Genomic DNA, 23,149 nt, shown 5'->3' with positions numbered 1-23,149 from the left:
TTGAATTTATTAAAGAAAAACATACGCTGGGGTCACAATTTCCCCCGCTTGGTCATCCGAAGTTAATAATTGTTAGAAATAATATTCCTAAAATAACAAGTAAATAAAAATACTATAAAATAAAAATTTGTTGTAAATTCGTATTTAAATTCGTATTTTGAGATAGAATGTAACACGCGACCATTCACGTTACAGAAGTGAGCGCGACTACTCGGGGTTAACTTTCTTATGGATGTCTTTGGATCCATCCAAACACCTGTAACAGAGAAAATTATGATTTGTTAGCAACCATTATCTTTTTCCGTATTTGCTCCTCCGAAAATTTACATTTATCTGTACGGCCAGATATTTTTTAGCTAGTAATAGTTAGTTAGTTATATAAAAGACAATAATTATTTCCTCTATAACCTTTAAATACAAACTGGACCTAAATCTATAGTGTCTAAATCTATATAATTAATGCTTCAGTTCCTCCCAAAATTCGTTTGCTATATTTCTAAAGTAATTTAATTATTTTGCAACATAAAATGTAATAAAAAAAATTTATAAAGTTTGTGTGGTGATAATATCAAGAACAATAACCCAATCAATAGTACGAAACTATAAATAAATACTGTTACAGCTGTCGTTATATATTTCTAAATATAAGCGGAAATATGATGTCTTACAAAATAGTAGCGTTTTGCGTCTTGTTATCAATATTCCTAATGACGATGACGTCCGCTGAACAAATGACCTTAAGACGTCTTCGAAGGCAAACAGATTGCATTTGCATGCCCGACCTGAGTTGCCAAACAACGGTTGACCGGAGGTGAGTATCATAAAACGTTAAAAAATTATATTTATAGGATACATACATAGAGGTTAAAGTTGGAACATAGATAGGATCATAATTTGAACACCATGTATATTTTTTATATTTTTGGACTCTCCTCGATGGTTTTTTTCTTGAAAAATAAGGTTTTGTAATGCTTTTTAAAAATAAAGATATGAGGCTGGAAGGGAAAGTACGTATATACAAATCATGTGTACGACCGATCATGACGTACGCGATAGAAATAAAATTATTGAAAGCCAACAGGCAAGATACCAATAGGAAGGTTCTTTAAAAGGTGGCGAGATAGCTGGCAGTCCACATCACAGCTACGAATACAAGCTCAAAGTCGGTTAAGAACAGGTCAAGAGGCCTAATATAAGAAGAAGAAGAAGAATAAAATAATGTTTTTATTAGATAATTTTGTAGCAACATTCACATCTTGTATAATTGTAGTGGTTGGACATCAAAAAATCTATTTAGGTTCAAATGATTTTTAACTTATTAGTTTATTAGATTGATTAGTGTGATAAATCTCCGTAGATCCGTTATAGTAATAGTTGACAATAAAAGTTAATACCAAAAGTTATAGCCAACTTCGAGCTTCACATTTCCAACGATCACTTTACAAAATTAGTTAGAATGTTACAGAGTGTTCGATAACATAGCGGCAGACCAAACTTATGTTTTTTTAAATAGAACATCCTGTATTTTATTTTATATTAGAAATCCTGTTAACTTCTCCATCACAAAAATATAAAGGTATGTTATGTTATACTGGGTATTTACAACGTTATAACCAATTTTATATGAAAATCGTAACAAGTTTCAACTCCCCGTATAAATAAAAATAAGCACAACAGCAATGGTTTATTGATGCCATATTTTTTTTATTTTATTGTCGAAATTTTCAAAAATTTCGACAATAATTTTCTTGCTAATTTTTTTATATCAAATACAGGGTAAGTCGAAACGCAAGTATATTTTCAATAATTTTAAATGGAATACTCTGAACTTTATGTCACTATTAAAAAGTACCATTACCGTACTTTAATTTTTATACAACATTTTCTATGTCTAAATTTATAAGTTTTCGAGATATTTTAATTTTTTTAGAGCGAATAATTATTAAATAAAATTAACATGAAGTAAAACTCCCTAGTGTAGTTGGTATATTTAATAAAAATTATAAAATTTTTTAAAAATCCAAACGGATTACGTTCAAAACGTTTTCGGACTTATCAGTCCATCATCAGTGAACTCTCTGTCCTTGCTAAATAGCCACAATGCCAAACACTGGTCAAGATGTATGTTCTAACTACATGGTGGAATCTGATCTACAATTTGGCTTACATTGGATGCCAACGGATTAGTACTAGGAACATGATGCTCTACTCCATTAATTAAGAGATTTTTTTTATTATTAGGTCTACATTGAACTACGTTTAGTCTGTCAATGATTTAGAAGGAAGTTGAACTTGAACTGTCAATGATTTAGAAGGAAGTTGAACTAGAAGCATCATGTTCCTAGTACTAATCCGTTGGCATCCAATGTAAGCCAAATTGTAGATCAGATTCCACCATGTAGTTAGAACATACATCTTGACCAGTGTTTGGCATTGTGGCTATTTAGCAAGGACAGAGAGTTCACTGATGATGGACTGATAAGTCCGAAAACGTTTCGAACGTAATCCGTTTGGATTTTTAAAAATTTTTATAATTTTTATTAAATATACCAACTACACTAGGGAGTTTTACTTCATGTTAATTTTATTTAACTAGATGGTATACAGCCAACCTTCGGGTATTATCCCGTTTTATTTTTGAATAATTATTAATTAGGTGTCCAAATTTTTCCAAATTTTCTGATAGATGAATTGAAAGAAATGGACCAGTAGCGTGGCCACCCACCCATTTATTAAACTGGACTCATTTTTTGGGGTTACGTTAAGAAAGTTTATAAATACCTCCAACAACAAGGGATGACATGAAAAATAGAATACAAAGTGTATTTCGAAGTGTTAATCTACAAATGCTTCGTACAAACAATCAATAATCGTTTTTAGAGGTGCATAAATGTGCTTGGTAATTTTGAACACCTTATGTAAGTAAATATTTAAAATATTTTACTAAAAGTATCTTTTAATTTTTTTCAAAAACGTTGTATTTTGTTTTCTTTTTTTTTGTAAAATTTATTACTGATAAATTATTTTTGGTTCTTTATTTGTTATATTGTTACATTTGCATACAAAAGTAGTTTTAATTGTTTTAAAAATATTGTATTTTGTGTTTTTGTTTTTTTTTTTCGTATAACTTATTAATTAATAAATAATTTTTTTTCTTAATTTGCTACATTGTTACATTGATTACCGGATTGATAATCAGTAATCGTAAATTGTTAATTAAGTCATGGCTTACTTAAAATTTGCAAAAATTTAAACACTTAATTATTAATTTGCTCTGAAAAATGAAAATATCTCGAAAACAAATAAAATTAGTCATAAGAAATGTTATATAAAAATTAGAGTACGGTAATGGTACTTTTCGATAGTGATATAAAATACAGGGGGCTCTATTTAAAAATTACTGAGAAAATAATGTACTTGCGTTTTGACTCACCCCGTATTCGATATAAAGAAAATTAGCAATATCAATCATTTTTTGAAAATTTTGACAATAAATAAAAAAATATGGCATAAATAATCTATTGCTATTGTGCTTATTTTCATTTATACAGTGAGTTGAACTTGCTACGATTGTTATATAAAATTGGTTATAACTCTGTAAATACCCTGTATAACATACCAAACCTTCATATTTTTTTATGGAGAAATTAAGAAGACCCGTGTTGAGCTGGCTCCCCAACTTGCAAAAATTAAAAACCAAATAGCCCTGATTTATGAGCTATTTATGAGCTCTCATATTCCGCAAATTAAAAATTTTGAGCTCGTTCCACTGAGCAGGAATTTAATATTTTAGTGGGGGGGGGGCTGAGTCAGCCCCCCACTACTTAAAAATAGGAATATTGAATCGATTTTTGCGGCAGAATTACGAGCTATTTATGAGCTCTTGAAATGATATAGTTTCGATTTTGACCTCATCCCCTTCACCCCCAAACAACCCTTTAATTGATTTAATTAAGAGAAAAGGGCTGAAAAAACTTAAAATATATCGTATTGCGGATATAATTCCTATAGATTATATTTTCTAAAAAATAAACTATTAAATTACTTGCATTTCGATTATGGAGCTACAACCCCTTCGCAAGAAAACTACCCCATCTTCCCGGCTTAAGAGAGAGTTGTACTTAAAATGCATTAAATTAATTATTTGGCAACTACATATCATTTATTAATTTATGAGCTCCCAAATTACGCGCATTTAGATCAGTAAATTGCAATTTATTTTGTATAGTGCAGTCACTGAAGATAAAAATCAACGACTACCTTCAATTTCGGTGAACCTTAATCGATTTTCACGAAAATTGGTCAGTGGTTAGAGGATACCTCAAGAAACAAAGGTAACATGGTGCCACATTGCGCCTTCTCGGGGATGAAAATTATTTTATAAAAAATAACTGCACAAATCATTAAAAGGACAAATTGTAAGCAACATTTGTTATATAAAGTTATTAAAATAAGTCAATACTTTTTAAGTTATTAAAGATCAAAGATTTTAATCATTCGTGAAAAAAATGCATGTTTTGAAGCGGTTTTTCGTAAATCACTGAAAAACTGTAAGTTTTTACAAAAAAGTTAATAGTAGTTTAATTCGTATAGCTTATATTCTAAGAATAAACTCTTAAATCAAGCGCATTTCGACTATTGAGCTACAACCCCTTCGCAAGAAAACTATCCCATATTCCCGGCTTAAGAGAGAGTTGTACTTAAAGTAAAGTAAAGTATTGTTGGAGTTGTTATTTTAAATATGATTTAAAAAAGTCAAAATTTTTCAAATTTTCGTAAATTATTTGCTTTTGATAATAACTCCAACAATACTCGATACACGTAAAAAATGATAGATAACGAAATTGGAGTTTTTTTATTAGCAAAGATTTTACTTGTCTTTTGATTTCTGTATGAATCAAAATAACGAAGATAGAAATGTATAAGGATAAATTTTACTACGAGAACAATGTAACAGAAGCCCTTTACTATTATCCTAAAAAATAAAGTATTTGAAAGATTAAATGTAATACAGTTTTATAGCTCTTGAAATTACCTTTGAAATAGTTGGATGTGCCCGATATCATAAAAATTAACAGAGTTATTCAAAAATAAAAAATCATTTTTTTGGAAAAATTTTTGGAGTATAAATTTTGATGCAATCAAGTTTTTCTGGAGCTCGTTTGATAGGTATTTCTAAGAACTTTGACAAGTATTTAGTAAGTGTTACATAAAATGCATCTCTTTCCCGTTATTTAAGCTTGAATCCTTAGATTTAAATAGTCGCAGAAAAATTTAATTACCTATAACTTATAGTCGGAGAGATAGAAGCGGATTTTGTGCGTGATAAGTAATATGGAAAAACTATATGGGGATATGTTGAACTAGTTGTGTACAAACATTACTTTCCCCAACGGCCGGAAACCAGAGTGGGGGCCGAGGGTAGATATAAGGGGTCAAAATCGCGGTTTTTATTATTTTTTTTGTGACGCTCTTGATAGAGATCGTGCACCAAAATTTGGCAATAAGTAGGCCATGACGTAACTAATTAAAATCTCCAGGGGCGGAACGCTGCTTGGCCGACAAAGGGGTGGGGACAGGGTTGAATATAAAAATTAAAAGGGGTTTTTTTGTGACGTTCCTGATAGAGATAGTGCACCAAAATTTGGGAATAAGTAGATCATGACATAACTAAGTAAAATCCCCAAAGCCGCAAACCAGAGTGGGAGACGAGGGTAGTTATAAGGGGCCAAAGTTGCGGTTTTTATTATATCTTTTCTGACGCTCATTATCGAGATAGTGCACCAAAATTTGGGAATAAGTAGACATCACATTACTAAGTAAAATCGTTGTAAACAACAAGGTGCACGAAGTTAGACTTCAAAGGGACCTGTTTGGTCGGTTACTTTGCATATTAGTATGGTATAGTTGGACCCAAACCCAGACATCCAAAGTGAAAGTTATCCTCCAACACCAAATTGTTCTATATGGTCCACATAATGTTCAGAAAAAAGTCACACCATTTTGAGCGTCGGGTTTGGGGAGGAGAGGGGGAGAAATCTGCAAATTCGTAGTTTTGTAGGTTTTTCGTCAATATTTCTAAAACTAAGCGGTTTAGCATGAACCATCCTCTACACAAAATTGTTCTACATTAAATTTGTTAGAGGATAACTTTCACTTTAGATGTCTGGGTTTTTGGTGTAGGTATATCATAAATATTGCCCAAAAAATATAAAAAGTATCGAAAACCGCGATATTTCACTTTCCGTAACTCTGGGACCGTTGATTTTATAACAATTATGTATAGAACATTTTTTGTTTTAAATTTCATGTATAACATTTTTGTATATAACATTGTTTACGCTAAAGCATAGTTTTAGAAATATTGGCAAAAAACTTAAAAAACTACGAATTTACCGATTTTTCCCCCCTCCCCCCCCCCCCAAACCCGACGCTCAAAATGGTGTGACTTTTTTCTGGACATTGTGTGGACCATATAGAACAATTTGGTGTTGAAGGATAACTTTCACTTTGTATGTCTGGGTTATGCCATCTTTTGGATCAACTATACTATACTATATCGTTAACTAATAATTTAGATGTAGAAAAAGCTCTGACCTATCCAGTAACACCGGTTCCAATGTCTATGTGCCAAATGGATGGAACAATTTTTGCAAGACCAAAAAATCTTTGTTAGTTGAGTGTCTACATATCTCAAATATGGGATGGGAAAAACCTACCGGTTATAACTTAAAACCGGTTTTCTTCCTCAGCAACAATCGGTTTTTCCGGTTGTTTTTTTTAGTCTCGGTTATAACCGGTTTTTCTTTCTAAAGTTATAACTGGTGAAAAAGCGGATAATACTGAATTCACAGAAAAAATGGGAAAATTTTTCGTCCCCGCGCGTAAATGAGAAATTTTAAGCTGACTGAAACCGATTTCACAACAGTGATGACTGATTGTTATACTGATATGGACTGATATCCATTCGAATGGAGTATCTCAAACTAAAGCGCAATGTAAATGTAACCTATTGGGTATTGGCCATGACTAAAAAAATTGAAAACCGGTTTTTGGAACAACCGGTTTTTTGACCGGTTATAACCGGCAGGTTAAACCGTAGGTAAAAAAACCGGTATAACCGAAAACCGGTGTTTTGTCCACAACCACCATCCCTATTTCAAATGGTACAATACCTTCCTGTTCTGAGATTGACGTAATAGACGGTTTTTATCTTCTTCATTGCCTTGTCGACATACCCCAAATATTTGGTAACATAGCAAAAAAATTTTAAAGAAAATAACCAATACTAATGCTTCAAAAATTCATTTAATCTTTGATCAATACTTTGAGCCTTCAATCAAAAATTATGAAAGAAGTTTAAGGGGTAACAATGAAGCTGAGCGCAGTTTCAATATTACACGTCCAAATCAAAAACGTCCTGTAGATTTCTTAAAAGAATTGCGTAATAATAAATTCAAAGAAGCGTTGCTGAAATTTTTCTTAACATTTTGGGGAAAAAAAGATGTAGCACCCTTTATTGGACAGACAAAACTTGTCGTTAATTTCTACGAATGTCATACATTTTTAGTTAGTGCTGTTGGGAATGTTGAAAAGTTTTGTGGTACCTCATTTCAGCTGCCCTGCCCACGAAGAGGCTGACACCAAAATTGTTTTCTTACATTTGTCAAATTCAAAAAGATTCCAATATTACAGTAAAATGTTCAGATACTTATATTCTCATAATTTTAAGCAATATGCATAATTTAAAAAGTAACTCAAAAATTTGGATTGAAAGTGGAGTAGCAGGGAAAAAAAGTTCATTGATGTTTGTCAAATTTATAAACATTATGGCGAAATATTATGCAAAGCTTTAGCAGGTTTTCACGCCCTAACAGATTGCGATTATAACCCTACTTTATATAGAAAATGGAAAAAAACCATTAAATGTATTGGTTAAGTCAGAAATATACCAAAAAGCAATTTATTCCCTTGGAAATATTGATCAAGATCCAGATGAAGTTTTAGAGTTATAGAAACTTTTATTTGTCAACTATATAGTTTAGCTCCCACAAAAAATTGTTGCTCGGGATGTGAGTTCTATGCGATATAAATTATTCAACCGTCAATATAAGATGAATGATGTCGATGAACCATTTTGTAAGAAAAAACTTAAAAAGTTTGATGCCTCAAGTTTTCCACCTTGTAAAGTTGTATTATATGAGCACTTTTTAAGAACATAATATATAACAAATATTTGGCTAAATGCTCATAAATCAGTTCCAACAGTACTAATTCCTACTGATTATGGATGGAAACTCGCTGATGATAATTCCTATAAAAATTGGTTTAAAGGGCCACAGTTGCCAGAATCTATTCGAGATATTGTTATAGGGGATGATGAGTCTGAAAATGAGATGCTTGATTTTGAGTGTGAAAGTGATGAAAATGATGATAATAACGAGTCTGATGATAATTATATTAGCGGTGATGATGACTAATGTAATTATATGTATTGCATAAAGTATATCTTTAAGTAAATTTTTGTATATATGTTAAAAGGCTACATCAGCGCGTCATCAAGACGAAAAACGCGTTTCAGAATTTCAGCTTTTGTTTTGAATATTTTGTCGGGTTATTTGACACACATATACGTAATATATTAAAAAGAATTACGGTACACAGCCCAATTTGAAAAATACGTTAGTATGTGGAAATTACTCTAAGTATAATTAAATAAAAGAAGAACAAAAATTACATTTTTTTCGAATAAACTTTTTATCCCATGCCTAGATTTTGTGTCACATTGGAACTACTAAAATCTTTTATCTATAACAAGAAATCGAACTTAACTGACAACATCTGGCAACATAGAGAAATAGTCACCGTTATCACAATGCCTATTATTACAATATTGTGCTTTCGTCTTTGATAGTGTCACCTACTTCCGACGCACTCTTGCCAAAGGTTCGCAAAACTTTAATATTATTGAATTAATATTGAATTAATATTAATGACACATTGATGTAGCCTCTTAATACTTGTAGATGTAAAAAAAATTATATTTTCCAATGAAAAACCATGAATTTTGTCTAATTTCATCATTGTTTCTATCAATTAATAATAAAAATTTCGAGAACAATAATTATAATTATTTGGTTAAATCAATTTTATAAAGAATTTTTAAAATAAAAATTTTGTTAAAATATAAGAAATTTTAATATTTTCTCTACATTTTTTATGAAAATAATGTGACAACGTTTTTAACAAAGCTAGCTGACCCCACCTAGTTATCCGCCCTTTTGGATTTTGATTCTACAATGAATCAATTGTGCAAGTTTCGGACTATTCTCGATGACGAGCATAACCCAAAAATTTTGCGTATTCACCCTTGTCCGCCCCTGAAGATTTTATTTAGTTTTTTCATGATCTACCTATTCCAAAATTTTGGTACACTATCTCGTTAACTAAGGTCACAAAAAACCCCTATATTTTTATATTCAACCCTACCCACCACCCCTTTATACCCAAACAGCGTTCCGGCCCTGGAGATTTTAGTTAGTTATGTCATGATCTACTTATTCCCAAATTTTGGTGCACTACCTCGATCACGAACGTCACAAAAAACCACTTATAATTTATATATTCACTCCTGCCCCCACCCCTTTTTCGGAGACGCAGCGTTCGCCCTTACTTAGTTACGTCATGAACTAGTTATTCCCAAATTTTGGTGCAGTATCTCGATCATGAGAGCGTCAGAAAAAAATAGTAAAAACCGCGATTTTGACCCCTTATAACTACCCTCGTCCCCCACTCTGGTTTCCGGCTCTGGGGATTTGACTTAGTTATGTCATGGTCTACTTATTCCCAAATTTTGGTGCACTATCTCGATCAGTAACGTCACAAAAAACCCAATTATAATTTTTATATTCAACCCTTCCCCCACCACTTTGTCGGCCACGCAGGTTTCCGCAACTGGAGATTTTAATTAGTTACATCATGAACTAGTTATTCCCAAATTTTGGTACACTATCTCGATCATGAGCGTCACAAAGAAAAATAATAAAAACCGCGATTTTTAACCCCTTATAACTACTCTCGTCCCCCAATCTGGTTTCCGGCTCTGGGGATTTTACTTAGTTATGTCATGGTCTACCTATTCCCAAATTTTGGTGCACTACCTCGAACAGGAACGTCACAAAAAATCCAATTATAATTTTTATATTCACCCATTCCCCACCCCTTTGTCGGCCAAGTAGGTTTTCGCCCCTGGAGATTTTAATTAGTTACATCATGACCTACTTATTCCCAAATTTCGGTGCACTATCTCTGTCAAGAGCGTCACAAAAAAATAATAAAAACCTCGACTTTGACCTCTTATATCTACCCTCGGCGCCTACTCTGGTTTTCGGCCGTTGGGGAAAGTAATGTACACAACTGGATCAACATATCCCCATATAGCTTTTCCATATCACTTATCACGCACAAAATCTGCTCCCAGCTCTTAGACTATTACTTTAAATTAACATTATTTTTAAGTAAGCAATTTATTATATTTTGTATTAGCTTCAATTTTAGTGATAAAAGCTTTTTTGTAAAAACTTACAGTTTTTGAGTTATTTATGAAAAATCGCTTTAAAGCATGCATTTTCTTTCACAAAAATTAAAATATTTGATCTTTAGTAACTAAAAAAGTATGGATTTATTTTAATATCATTATATAACAAATTTTGCTTAGAATTTGTCCGTCTCTCGATTTGTGGGGTTATTTTTAATAAAGTAATTTTCTCACACCGAGAAGGTGTGACATATACCTCAGGCTATAACCGCAAGTTGTTATTGTTAATTTTGTTTCTTGAGGTATCCTCTATCTGCTCACCAATTTTCGTGAAAATGAATGGAGATTTACCGAAATCGCAGGTCACAGTTGATTTTAACCTTCAGTGACTGCACTATAGAAAGAAAATTGCAATTCAATAATTGAGATGCGTATATTTTGCGAGCTCATAAATTATTAAACGGTATGTAGTCGCCAAATAATTAATTTAAATTATTTTAAGTACAACTTCCTCTTAAGCCGGGAATATGGGATGGTTTTCTTACGAAGGGGTTGCACCTCAATGTCGAAATGCGCGGGAGTTAAGAGTTTATTCTTAGAATATAAGCTTTACGAATTAAACTACTATTAGCTTTTTTGTAAAAACTTACAATTTTTCAGTGATTTACGAAAAACCGCTTTAAAACATTCATTTTTTTCACGAAGAATTAAAATCTTTCATCTTTAATAACTTAAAAAGTATTGACTTATTTTAATAACTTTATATAACAAATGTTGCTTATAATTTGTCCTTTCATTGATTTGTGCAGTTATTTTTTATAAAATAATTTTCACCCCCGAGAAGGGGCGGCATCCACCCTCAAGGTGAAGGCGCAAGGTGGCACCATGTCACCTTTGTTTCTTGAGGTATCCTCTAACCACTGACCAATTTTCGTGAAAATCGATGAAGGTTCACCGAAATTGAAGGTAATCGTTTATTTTTACATTCAGTGACTGCACTATACAAAGTAAATTGCAATTTACTGATCTAAATGCGCGTAATTTGGGAGCTCATAAATTAATAAATGATATGTAGTTGCCAAATAATTAATTTAATGCATTTTAAGTACAACTCTTTTTTAAGCCGCGAAGATGGGGTAGTTTTCTTGCGAAGGGGTTGTAGCTCAATAATCGAAATGCACGTGATTTAATAGTTTATTCTTAGAATATATAAGCTATAGGAGTTATATTCGCAATACGATGTATTTTAAGTTTTCTCAGCATTTTCTCTTAAGTTAAATCAATTAAAGGGTTGTTTGGGGGTGAAGGGGATGAGCTCAAAAATCGAAACTATATAATTTTAAGAGCTCATAAATAGCTCGTAATTCTGCCGCAAAAATCCATTCAATATTCCTATTTTTAAGTCTTAAGCTGACTGCTGACTCACCCGCCCCCCCCCCCCCACTAAAACATTAAATTCCTGCTCAGTGAAACGAGCTCAAAATTTTTAATTTGCGGAACATGAGAGCTTTTTAATAGCTCATAAATCAGCGCTATTTGTTTTTTCATTTTTGCAAGTGGGGGGGGGGGGCAGCTCAACACGGGTCATAGGAAAACCCAAAAAAACGATGGTACGAGAGCTAGAGCTTCGGATCGCAGCAGAGACTAACAGAAGAAATAGGGCATGGTGCTATTAAAAGAAGAAGAAGAAGACAACAGTCTTTTCCTATTATAGCGCCATCTATCCACAATTCGAAAGAATGTTTTGAATACAAGTTGCTTCTTTTTACGTAACGGATTCTAATCTGTAATAAAAAATGGGGGTTCCTCTTTCAGATTCAGCTTACATCGTTGGGCGAAGGGGGAATGTTTGGTGCCATTCGATAGATATTGGACAAGTAATGAACACCTATTTTTCAGTTTTTCGGTCTGGTGTTTATTTCCCGAAGTATCGCGGTCAGGATTACTATTTAAAATTTTAAAGTTACCCCAACCCCTCCGTGAGGGTCATTTTTGGTATCATTCGATAGATTTTTGAAAAATATTGAACACGTATTTTCCAGTATTTTGATCTGATGTTCATTTTGCGAAATATTCGCTTTTTGTGAAATTTTTGACTTACCCATTTTCTTGCGCTCCGCCCAAATCGTCAGATTTATGAAATATACACTGCTCTTCATGTACTTAACGTTTCTTGTCTTATTCGGACGTTTTCGAGTTTTTGTAAGCATAGATTTTTTTAACGAACTATTCCCAACACACGCTCCTGTATTAAGAGTCCGTATATGGTAGGGATACAGTTACAGCATACAAGGTTTCTCCTCATACGATTTTCTGACTTGCTCGAGTAACGCGCAGGATCCCTGCTGGGGCTCCCCTACCATTACCCTTTTCAGTTAATTGTAAAACAGAAATTCATTTACGTTTCAAGTTTGGAACATTTAAACCATTAGTACCCACCTTCAAGTTCTCACTACACCTTCAAGTTCTCTTATAATTCTGTCAAAATTCATTAAATAATAGTCTTCTAGTTTTTGACCACTTTTTCATTTTAATGTCAAGTTTAATGTGAATAAAAGCCTATTTCTGTAAAAGGCATTTTACTACAGTGCTCTTTTGCAATTTATAGAAAACTTATTTTGTCCAAATTTGATGTTATTAATCATTACCAGAGAACGGCAGTTCTCGCCAGTAGCGCACATCCACACTACCCTACATGCGACACTATATAAACACGAAATTTTCGATTTTCTAAATCGGACTGAATTGAAAATTGGGCCAACCCCCATCTTAATGTTCAGGAGAAGACTCACCCATTCATATGTCAGCCATCCATTTTGGTCCACGGGTGTGGAGCCCTTCCCATTTAGAATCTGTTTTTCGTTCCCGTCCCAAAAACTCCCAAAAACTTCGAAAATTTAACTCCGACTTTTGCGGCTTCTGATAGTACTGATCATTACCTTTCTAACGCATGCAAAATTTTGAAAATCGGTAATTCCATTCAAAAGTTACCCAGCTCAGAAATTTGACTCAATTTTTATTTAAAAAAGGAAAAAAGTTCGATATGTACAGCTGGTTCCAAAAAAACTGATACGACTCTTATAGCGTATTTTGTAGAAAATTGAGCAGTGTATTTTGAAGGATAAATACTTATCATTTATATACTGTCACTGTCACTGCCAAATCTTAAAATTTGTAGATAACTTATTTTGTTCAACCTCAAAAAATGGCTGTTTGTTTGTTAATTTTATTATTTGTCTGTCATAACAAGAATAAAAAACCGCTAAACGCCGTAAAAATGAGTGGCGCATAAAATATTCCAGCTACAAAAGATCTGATATGAATGTTACGTGGCGCGAAAATGGATTTTCATTTGATGCAAAACAAAATTTTAGTTTTATTTTAAAATATTTTTCCATAATATTTGCTAAATTTGAAGTAAACGCGCCACAAAAGAGTAACTTTGATACAGTTTGAATTTTGAAACTCTTTTGTGGCGCGTTTACTTCAAATTTAGCAAATATTATGGAAAAAATATTTTAAAATAAAACTAAAATTTTGTTTTGCATCAAATGAAAATCCATTTTTGCGCCACGTAACATTCATATCAGATCTTTTGTAGCTGGAATATTTTATGCGCCACTCATTTTTACGGCGTTTAGCGGTTTTTTTATTCTTGTATAAGGAGTTTTTCAAAGTTATTTATAAATTAAATGTATGAAGTTGAATGCAATGTTCCTCTATTACACGTCAAGCTTTATAAATTGTCACCTTTGTTGCATTATCTCCCAAATGATCTAGTGTCCATCGAATGTACACTAGATTTTTTTCTATTCGAAATATATTGAAAAAAAACTATATTGAGATGGCCGGTAAATGAAGTCGGATTGCCCGTTGCCAGATCAAATTTAGCGTCGTAACCACTACAACTACATAAACATAAACCATTTGGGGAATAATCGTTAATTGGATTATACTTTTGTATCTTAATAACTTCTAAACGGCTTAACCGATTTTGATCAGTAAACATGAGTTTGAAACGTATTGACCAGTAGTATCTGATGGATCTAAGGTCAAGTATGATAACTGAAGCTATTACAGGAATTATTAAGCTTTCGAAACCGTTTTTCCCAGAGGAAATAGATTTTATCATATTTATGAAGCCTATAACCTAAAAATTCGAATTTTCCCGGATATGAGGTATACATCGTTAGATTCGTCTTGAGTCCTTCTAAAAACGCTAAGTTATTGGCGCAGTTCGTACGTTGAAATGTTGAGTAATTGTCGAAAAACCAAAATTTTCAAAGTTTAGTTTTTCAGTTTTTCGGCTATATTGAGCCGTATGTATGTCTAATCCTGACGGCTTAGACACCATTTGAAAGTCAAGACTATTGATTTGATGCATTTGCGGTTCTCCTGCCTCTTCTTGATCCGAATATATATACCCCCAAAAAATATGCTGTTTTGTACCTACCAAGTCCTATAGCTGGCTTATGGATGGTCAAAAGTCACAAACTACACCGGTTCTAAATCGGCCCTGACCCCCTCTTTAAATACAGAGAAAAAATATCAAATCGGTTTAACTTTCAAACACATATACATACATATCCACAAACATTTTCCCTTTTTTAAATAAAAATTGAGTCACATTTCTAAGCTCTATAACACATTTCTAAGCTTGAATGGTATAACCGATTTTCAAAATTAGACATGCGTTGGAAAGGTAATGATCAGTTCTATTAGAAGCCGCAAAGGTTGGACAAATTTTTAAACTTTTTGAGAGTTTTGGTGACGAGAACGAAAAACAGATCCTAAATAGGAAGGGCCGTAAAATCTACACCCTTGGACCAAAATCGATGGTTGACATATAAATGGGTGAGTCTTTTCTGAACTTTAAGATGGGAGTTGGCCCAATTTTCAATTCAGTCAGATTTAGAAAATCGAAAATTTTGTGTATATATAGTGTCGCGTGTAGGGTGGTGTGGGTGTGCGCCACTGGCGAGAACTGCCGTTCTCTGGTAATGTTCAAAATTAGACATGCGTTGGAAAGGTAACGATCAGTACTGTTAGAAGCCGCAAAGGTTGGACTTAAATTTTCTAAGTTTTTGGGAGTTTTGGGGACCAGAACGAAAAACAGACCCTAAATAGGAAGGGCCTTAAAATCGACACCCTTGGACCAAAATGGATGGTTGACATATGAATGGGTGAATCTTTTTCTGAACTTGAAGATGGGAGTTGGCAAAATTTTCAATTCAGTCAGATTTAGAAAATTGAAAATTTCGTGTATATAATAGTGTCGCGTGTAGGGGGGTTTATTTCTGCGCCACTGGCGAGAACTGCCGTTATCTGGTAATCTTTCCGATATAAAACTAACAGCTTCGATAACTAATAAATCGAAAACTATTAATTTTATCAAAAAAATGTATAATGAACATTTTTTGCTTATAATTAATATTTTTTCCAGCATTTGCGGTCATAATATAAAAAAAAATTCCACCCTCGAGATGAGGTGGCAACCACCCCATGGTAAAAGCGTCGTTCGGCATCATATAGATTTTGATCCTTGGACTATCTACTACTTATTGTCAAATTTTTAAGCAAATCTATCCATTCTGTAAAAATTGCGAAGTGAAAAATTTCAGTTCCTGGACTAATTAAACTTTTGGAGCTCTATAACTTCTGAACGGCTTACCTGATGTTGATCACTAAACACGAATTTGAAACGTATGGACAAGTAGTATCTGATGCAACCAAGATCGAGTATGATAACTGAACGTATTACAGGAATTATTGAGCTTGAAAAACCGTTTTTTCCCATAAGAAATAGATTTGATCATACTTATGAAGCCTAGAACTTAATAATTCGAATTTTCCCAGATATAAGGTATACACCGTGAGACGCGTCCTGAGTCCTTCTACAAACGCTCAATTATTGGCGCAATTCGTAGGTTGAAATTTTGAGTAATTGTCGAAAAACCAAAATTTTCAAAGTTTAATTTTTCAGTTTTTCGGCTATGGTGAGCAGTGTGTATGTCTCAGGTTGATCGCTTAAGCACCATTTGAAAGCTTAACTCAACCCTATTGATTTGGTGTATTTGCGGTTTTCCTGTCTCTCCTTGAACCTAAGATATATACGCCCAAAAATATGCTATTTTGTATTTACCTAGTCCTCTAGCTAACTTACGGGTAGTCAGAAGTCAAAAATTAGACCGGTTCTGAATCGGCCTTCACACCCTCTTGAAACACAGAAAAAAAAATTCAGATCGGTTTAACTTTTCCACACACATACATACATACATACATACATACATACATATCCACAAACATTTTCCATTTTTTAAATAAAAATTAAGTCATATTTCTGAGCTCGATAACTTTTTAATGGTATAACCGATTTTCAAAATTAAACATGCGTTGGAAAGGTAATGATCTATTCTATCAGAAGCCGCACGAGAACGAAAAACAGGCTTTAAATGGGAAGGGCCGTAAAATCCACACCCTTGGACCAAAATGGAGAAGTAACATATGGATGGACGAGTCTTTTCCTAAACTTTAAGATGGGATTTGGCCCAATTTTCAATTCAGTCAGGTTTAGAAAATCGAAAATTTCGTGTATATATAGTGTCGCATGTAGGGGTGTTGTGCGCCACTGGTGAGAACTGCCGTTCTCTGTGGATAAATATAATATAATGTCAGATCAATCATACACTGCTCAAAATGATCAAAACTTACTAAGAGACTTATCAGTTTTTTTAGGAACCAGCTGTATGTATGTGGAAAAGTTAAACTGATCTGAATTCTTTTCTGTGTTTGAAGAGGGGGTCAGGGCCGATTCAGAACCGATGTAGTTTGTGACTTTTAACCACCCATAAGGCAGCTATAGGACTTGGTAGGTACAAAATGGCATATTTTTTGGGGTTAATATCTTCAGTTCAAGAAGAGACAGGAAAAACCGCAAATACACCAAATCAATAGTATTAAGTTAAGCTTTAAAATGATGTCTAAGCCGCCAGGATCAGACATACACACGGCTCGAAAGTATAGCACACGGAGTATAGCCGAAAAACTGAAAAACTAAACTTTGAAAATTTTGGTTTTTCGACAATTACTCAAAATTTCAAACTACGAATTGCGCCAAGCCTGAGCGTTTGTAGAAGGACTCTAGGCGAATCTAACGGCGTATACCTCATATCCGGGAAAATTCGAATTTTTAAGCTATAGGCTTCCTAAGTATGATCAAATCTATTTCTTATGGGAAAAACGGTTTTCCAAGCTCAATAATTCCTGTAATAGCTTCAGTTATCATACTTGACCTCAGATTCATCAGATATTACTTGTCAATACGTTTCACACTCATGTTTAGTGATAAAAATCAGTTAAGCCGTTTAGAAGTTATTAAGCTACAAAAGTATAATCCAATTAACGATTATTTCCTAAATGGTTTGTGTAGTTGCAGTGGTTACGACGCTAAATTTGATCTGGCAACGGGCAATTCGAGTTCATTTACCGGCCAATTCAATATTTTTTTTCAATCTATTTCGAATAGAAAAAAAATCTAGTGTACATTCGATGGACACTAGATCATTTGGGAGATAATGCGACAAAGGCGACTATTTATAAAGCTTAACATGTAATCGAGAAACATTGCATTTAACTTTATACATTTAATTTATAAATAACTTTGAAAAACTCCTGATACAAGAATAAAAAACCGCTAAACGCCGTAAAAATGAGTGGCGCATACAATATTCCAGCTACAAAATATCTGATATGAATATTACGTGGCGCGAAAATGTATTTTCATTTTAATGCAAAACAAAATTCTAGTTTTATTTTAAAAGATTTTTCCATAATATTTGCTAAATTTGAAGTAAAACGCGCCACAAAAGAGTAACTTCGATACAATTTGAATTTTGAAACTCTATTGTGGCGCGTTTACTTATATTTGTATAATTTGTTTTCACTTACTATACAAAAATTTATTAAACCATTTTGTTTATCTGTTTTAGCATAACTTGCCCCCAGCTGTTCTATGTTTGTTGTATTCTGTAGAAAATGACAATAAGACCTGCATCTGAATGAACCGCTTGCCTGCAAGTGAATATTAAATTGTCAACACAATTTTTTGAATCTGCAATCTGTTACTATTATATGTATAGAGTAAACACGTAAAAGTTCGCATAAATTCATTTTTTCGTGTATGGGCGATTTTGGAAATATATCTCGAAATAGGTCAATTTGTATTATTAAATTATGCCATTCATTTTGGCATATATATCATACTAGTGACGTCATCCATCTGGGCGTGATGACGTAATCGATGATTTTTTATAATCAGAATAGTGGTCGTGTGCTAGCTCATTTGACAGATTATTCAATTGTCTATGCAGTAGTATAAGCATTAACATAATAGGGAACTTACACATTTTTTTATTACGTAATAATGTTCAGTTTTGTTTAAAAATGAGATTTCCAAAATTTCACGCTTCAAAAACTCATAATAACTTAGAAATATAAATTTAGAATCTTCTGCGATAGCCAAATAGTTCAAAAGACCCGTGACGTCACATAGTTTAACTATATGGTTATATTTATGGTTATATTTTGGTATATTCTTCTTCTCCTTCTTTAGTTTATTGGTCTTCACCTACTTGGGTATTTGGCCAGACCATCGTCGCGCAATAAGGGGAAAATATTTATATTCTAATGACATTATTATCGTATGTCATTGTAATAATATATATCAGTTTGTTGGAACGAAGGAAAGAAGGTATATGAAAAATAAAACCATTTTGTGAAAGTACAAGTTTTCTATGAATAGCTCAAAAGATCAAAAACACTTGTGACGTCACATAACTGTATTTTCGACTGACGTTTATAATGTATAATTTAAAATTATATACAATTTTGTTTACTTTGTTGGTGCAGAATGTAAACATTAACCTTATTACGTCACGACTCGTTTTGGGCTAGTTGCTTTAATTTGAATTGATAATCGTTTTAGGTGCCAAACGGAACACAAAAACAACTTTTTTATCGTTGATACATGTTTTAAATTATGTTCTGTGGCGATTTATAACATTTTTTTCGAATTTAAAATTTTATGCAAGTTCCCTATTATTTATAAGCAGTCTTAAAATTTTTTTTAATTAAATTAATTGACGAAAAAAGAAGAATACCTATATGTAATTTATTTAATGCAAAATACATTTTACTTATTTACAAATACATTTAAGCGCAAAATACATTTTACGCTTAAATTAAATTCGCTGAGATGAGTCGTAGCTTGAAATTTAAAAGTCAATTAATTTAACTCAAAACGTTTTTCTGACACCCTGTATAAATAATTAGGTTAATGTTGATATTACTAAATATCCTTTCAAATAAGCTAGTCCATGACCCCATATTCTCATATAAATAAATCATCGATTACGTCATCACGCCCAGATTAATGACGTCACTAGTATGATATATATGCCAAAAAATTATAATTAAAAAATAAAAAATTTACTCGTTTCGGGATCTATTTGTAAAATCTCCCAGTCACGAAAAAATGAATCTATGCGAACCTTTAAGTGTTCACTGTATATCTTTTCAAATGTCTGGAAAAATAAAATATAATTAAATCATAAGTATACATTTTTTAAGTGAAAGAGTAAACAGACTAACCTCAGAGCGATGTTGAAACTTTCTACGAAGAATAATTAGACATTATTTTAAAATACATTAAAACGCAGGATGTTACAATTATAACGGGAGATTTTAACGCAAAGGTGGGGGAAGTAAAAGTAGAAGAATGTATATAGGAGGATACGGTCTGGGAAATAGTAACGAAAGGGGTGATAGTCTTATCGAAATTGTGCCAAAAAATTATTTTGTTATAGTGAATTTGTTTAAACTACCGAATGGGAAGACTGTATACGTGAAAGATACCAGTAGATCAAGATGAGAGAATCGTAAGAAACCAAATAGACTATGTCTGTACTAGTTAGACAAAGATGCAAGAACGCAATTATAGCAGCAAAACATATCCGAGTTCCGACATAGCATCAGATTACAACTTAGCAAAGACCAAAATTAGTCTCAAAATAAAAATAATAAACCAAGAAAAACATATATACCTACAAATTGATACAAGTAAATTAAGGAGCCCACTTATAAAACAACGTCTCACAGATGAATTAATAATAGATTAATTATTAATGTTAAAGAACATTATTAATAGACGGAAATACATTAAAGTAAAAAAGAAATTCAGATACCAACCACATACAAAAAGAAACAATGGAATGGTGGAAATTTTAGATTTAATGAAAGAAAGACATCAACATAAAAGTAAAGATGTACAAAAATCTAGATAAACAAATAAAATACAAAATTTAACAAGCTAAAGAAGAATGGTTCAAAGAAGAGTGCGTGGGAATAAAAGAATACGAAAAAAGATAAATAATATGGTTGTTTTCAAACCCAAATAAATAAAATAATTAACACCTAAAAATAGAAAAAGAGAACAGTAAATACTGGAACTTATAATTGGAAATGTGAAACAAAGACAATGGAACAGAACAGATGAAATTAAAAGTAGGAGATGGTGTGGTCTTAAGATATTAAAAGTGAAAATTAAAATGGCATTAGAAAACAACAACAATGGTAAAGCAGTAAAATCAGAGCAAATCCCAGTAGATAGCTTAAAATCCATAAATGATGAAACCTTAGACATAAGGTCCATAATTCATAAATGATGAAACCTTTAACGCAATATACAAAAGAGCACATATACTGAAACAATGGTTACACTCTACCTTTTGCGCTGATCCTAAAAATATAAACGCTAAAGAAAGACTGAAGTAAATACAGATAGACAAGGCGAAAACGGCGGGTTTGTTGGGAAAAATATTTTCATGAGATTTTTTTGCATAATTACACTCGTGAGGCATCCCAGAATAAGTTTCAAGAAGTCGCCCACGTAAAAAGTCGGCAAATATATTTTTTAATCAAATTGCAAAAATCAATATTTTTGGACCAAACAATTTTTTTGTAGGTTTTTTGGATCATTCTGGATAAAAAGGTATGTTATAATTTTTCTCTAAAGTTGATCGTTTTCGAGTTATAAGCAATTTAAAATTGAAAAAAGCGAAAAATGGCGATTTTCAAGGCTTAATAACTCGGTTAAAAGTTACTATTATGAAAGTCAGAAAGTGACTAAATCAAAGTTTAATGCCTCCCCTACAAGATCCCGAAGAAATTTTTGTCATTATTTTATTACTAAGCTGTTATTGATAAGTAATAATATTCATAGGCGTAACCAGGATAATCCTAAAGGGGGGTTACAACTACTGGAAGGTCTCCGAGGGGCCGAGGGGTATGGTGTTAAGCGTATAGAGCTCAAAGTACATCCGAATGGGGGGTTATAACCCCCAACCCCCCTGGTTACGCCTATGATAATATTGAGCGCCATGCACGTGGTAGGCGGCCGTAAATGTAAGTGCAAATAAGATGCAGAATTGGACTGCTGGAGTGGCATCTCTCTCGCACTCAGCATTTACGGCCGGCTACCACGTGCATGGCGCTCAATATTATTACTTAAGAGCACACAGTAGCGATCAACAGGTAGCAACAAATGCGGTCCAAGATGCGAAAGTTCTGCGAACTTTCAAAAGTGAGGCAACAGTGCGTCGGTAATTCGATACTGACAGTGACGTTTATACTATCAAAAACAATAATTTTTATCACATAGGCGCGAAATGTTGCCAAGTCAGTGACGTTCGATTTCTTGTTATAAAAAAATCTTATTTGAAGAAAGTGTATTTTTTTGTCTTTCTTAATGGCGGTACAGGCTCCTTTTTTCAATATTTTATTTAGTTATAGAGTAATTTCTACATAATAACATATTCCTGAAATTGGGCTCTGTACCGCTATTCTTTATTATATTACGAATATGTGTGCCAAATATCTCGACAAAATATTCAAAATTAGAGCCGCAATCTTGGAACGCGTTTGTTGCTACCTGTTGATCGCTACTGTTTGCTCTTAAAAATAACAGCTTAGTAATAAAATAATGACAAAAATTTCTTCGGTATCTTGTAGGGGGCATTAAACTTTGATGTAGTCATTTTCTGACTTTCATAATAATAACTTTTAACCGAGTTATCAAGCCTTTAAAATCGCCATTTTTCGTTTTTTTCAATTTTAAATTGCTTATAACTCGAAAACGATCAACTTTAGAGAAAAATTATAAGAGACATTTTTTATCCAGAATGGTCCAAATAAACCTACAAAAATTGTCCGTGCCAAAAATATTGATTTCTGCAATTTGATTAAAAAAAATTTTTTTTAAAAATTTGGCCCACTTTTCACGTGGGCGACTTCTTGAACCTTATTCTGGGATGTCTCACGAATGTTATTATGCAAAAAAATCTCATTAGAACATTTTTCCCAACGAACCCGCCGTTTTCACCTTTTATGAGAACAATAACATTATAACGTCGTGTTGTTAAATTATTCTTGAAAATAAGACATGGTCGTATAAATAAAAAAAGTGGAAGAAGGAATAGGTGATAGTCAGTTTTAGTTCAAAAACGGACTAGGAACCATAGAGGTTTTATTTTCTTTTAATGTGATGGAGCAAAGATG

General features: G+C 32.8%; 1 long non-coding RNA gene across 1 annotated transcript; it reads left to right on the top strand.

Annotated features, from left to right (window-relative positions):
* Nucleotides 1-575: 575 nt before the first annotated feature.
* On the top strand, nucleotides 576-20,148 carry LOC114330107 (uncharacterized). Its single transcript, XR_003652423.2, has 2 exons — nucleotides 576-811; nucleotides 18,526-20,148. It is a non-coding gene; the product is annotated as an uncharacterized LOC114330107 (long non-coding RNA).
* Nucleotides 20,149-23,149: the final 3,001 nt, after the last annotated feature.

This window comes from Diabrotica virgifera, chromosome 2, assembly GCF_917563875.1.
Source record: "Diabrotica virgifera virgifera chromosome 2, PGI_DIABVI_V3a".
Lineage (NCBI taxonomy): Eukaryota > Metazoa > Arthropoda > Insecta > Coleoptera > Chrysomelidae > Diabrotica > Diabrotica virgifera.
This window is presented reverse-complemented; position numbering and strand designations above follow the sequence as displayed.